Source organism: Formica exsecta, unplaced genomic scaffold (genome assembly GCF_003651465.1).
Source record: "Formica exsecta isolate Colony F162 unplaced genomic scaffold, ASM365146v1 scaffold1656, whole genome shotgun sequence".
NCBI classification, from domain to species: domain Eukaryota; kingdom Metazoa; phylum Arthropoda; class Insecta; order Hymenoptera; family Formicidae; genus Formica; species Formica exsecta.
Window position 1 is genome coordinate 8,729 of NW_021848972.1, and position 2,402 is coordinate 11,130.

Here is a 2,402-nt window from a genome sequence, read left to right on the forward strand (position 1 = left end):
CGTCGCTTGCGAATATTGGAGCCGAGATCGTTCCGTCGCTCGCGGATTCAAATTTCGTGGTCGGTAGCTAGCCGACTCGAAAACGAGATTACTTTTAACGAAGTAATTAAATCGATTAAGGACTTGTAAACTATTTATTGAATTTAATAAATTGACTGCTTTTTACAAAACCGATTTCGTGTCCGTTGCTCACTCAATTCGCGCTCCCGGGTTCACTCGCGCACATATATATTTGTTATTATATTTGTAATTTTTTATCAATTCCAATATTTTTTATTACAATATTTTAAAATATTCAATTAAATTGATAAATTTAATGATAACAGGTTTGTACGCAGAATAAAATAGCACAATGCCAAAAATTAAAAAATTTAAAGAGTTGTCACGCAGACAACAAAATCGCCGTTTATTACTAGCTGCACAAAACGACAATATTTCCATTAGCCTTCCAAAAAGGCTTGTTACTAACAAGCAAGCTTCTTCTTACATAGTATGCTCTCTCGAAAATCAGAATTGCAGTACAATACAACTGTTTCCTGAAGTAGAAATACAAAATATACAATCAGATGATATGGAGTCAGATAATAATATAGAAGATTCTAATTTATTATATAATAATAGAGACGAACGAAAAGGCACTTTACATGAACAGTTACATACCTGTGTGTGTGTGTGTGGGCTATTAAATATAATATTACTCAAAAATCTCTGACAGCCTTATTGTGTATTCTACAGAAAGAAGGTCACAATGATTTGCCCAGTGATGCTCGAACCTTGTTAGGAACACCCAAAAATACAATTATTCGAGAGTGTGGAGCTGGCCATTACTTTTATTATGGTCTGGAAAAGGCATTACGAGAAAAATTGAAATCTTATAAAAATATCAATAATAATATAATAGAAATTAATATTAATATCGACGGCCTACCTCTTACTAAAAGTTCCCAAAGCCAGTTATGGCCTATACTTGGTCAAATTTATAATATTCATGTCACGGAACCCTTTTTGATTGCTGCTTTTCACGGTTATAAAAAACCTACGCATGCACAAGATTTGTTAGAAGAATTTTGTGATGAATATCGCATCCTTCACGAGGAAGGATTTTTATTTGAAAATAAAAATTACCGTGTAACAATCAGAGCAATTATTTGTGATACTCCTGCCAAATCCTTTGTAACTGGCTCAAAAGGGCATAATGCATATTTTGGCTGTGGTAAATGTTTTTGCGAGGATGATTATATTAATCACAAAATGGTTTTCTTGGATGAAAATGCCTCGTTGAGGACGGACAGCAATCAATTCCAATATTTTTTATTACAATATTTTAAAATATTCAATTAAATTGATAAATTTAATGATAACAGGTTTGTACGCAGAATAAAATAGCACAATGCCAAAAATTAAAAAATTTAAAGAGTTGTCACGCAGACAACAAAATCGCCGTTTATTACTAGCTGCACAAAACGACAATATTTCCATTAGCCTTCCAAAAAGGCTTGTTACTAACAAGCAAGCTTCTTCTTACATAGAATGCTCTCTCGAAAATCAAAATTGCAGTACCCTAATATTAAATGAGAAGAACTTTAAGATTTATATTATTTGCATTTATTGCATTGAATTAATTTATTTGATTGATGTTCTTTATTTGATTTGTAATTCAAGATTTATTTATTTAGATTTGTGTATTAAGATAGTTCCTTTCTTAACTTAATTTGCAGGAGACATATATGTTCCTGTTATACTCCATTACTATATTGTTCATCTAAACTAATTTGTAATTAAAATTGCATTTTTTCTATTGCAGCGATAACTGAGAAAAAAAGTAAGACCAAAGCTGTCCGGGAAAAAAGAAGATCTGAATCTATCTCAAGCAAAGTGAGTTTTATCATAATGATCAATTATTATTATTAACTTAATTTGCGAGGGGCATATATGTTCCTCTTATACTCCATTACGTAAAAGAAAATTATGTATACATATAATTGATACCAAAAGAAAATATTATATTACACATAAATATAACTTTAGAAGTGAATCTGGTACATAAATATAAAAAAGATATAAGTGTTTATTCTGATCTTGTTTTTTAAATAAAGTTAAATTATAAAATCATGCGGTTTATATAATAAGACTTAGTAGAATAAAAACTTTTTTTTATTTCAATAATTCTTGTCATAAATTGAGTCAGTGTTGCATCTTTACAGATGTTTACCTTTGAAAAAAGGATACCGAAAATGATCACTTTGGATTTTAAATATGTAAAATATTTGGATGAAAAACGAAAATATTTTTACCAGAAAAAAAAGTTTTAAAAATCAAAAATTTGTATATTGAGAATTGTTTTTAAAAGCAAGAACATCTCTATATATAATATTGCAATACATAAATAAAATAATAAATAA

The 2,402-nt window shown here is 29.3% G+C and overlaps 1 long non-coding RNA gene across 1 annotated transcript; it reads right to left on the reverse strand.

Annotated features, from left to right (window-relative positions):
* Positions 1-669: 669 nt before the first annotated feature.
* LOC115233239 lies at positions 670-1,289 on the reverse strand. Its single transcript, XR_003883752.1, has 3 exons — positions 1,126-1,289; positions 929-1,036; positions 670-840 (listed from the first exon to the last, which is right to left on the reverse strand). It is a non-coding gene; the product is annotated as an uncharacterized LOC115233239 (long non-coding RNA).
* Positions 1,290-2,402: the final 1,113 nt, after the last annotated feature.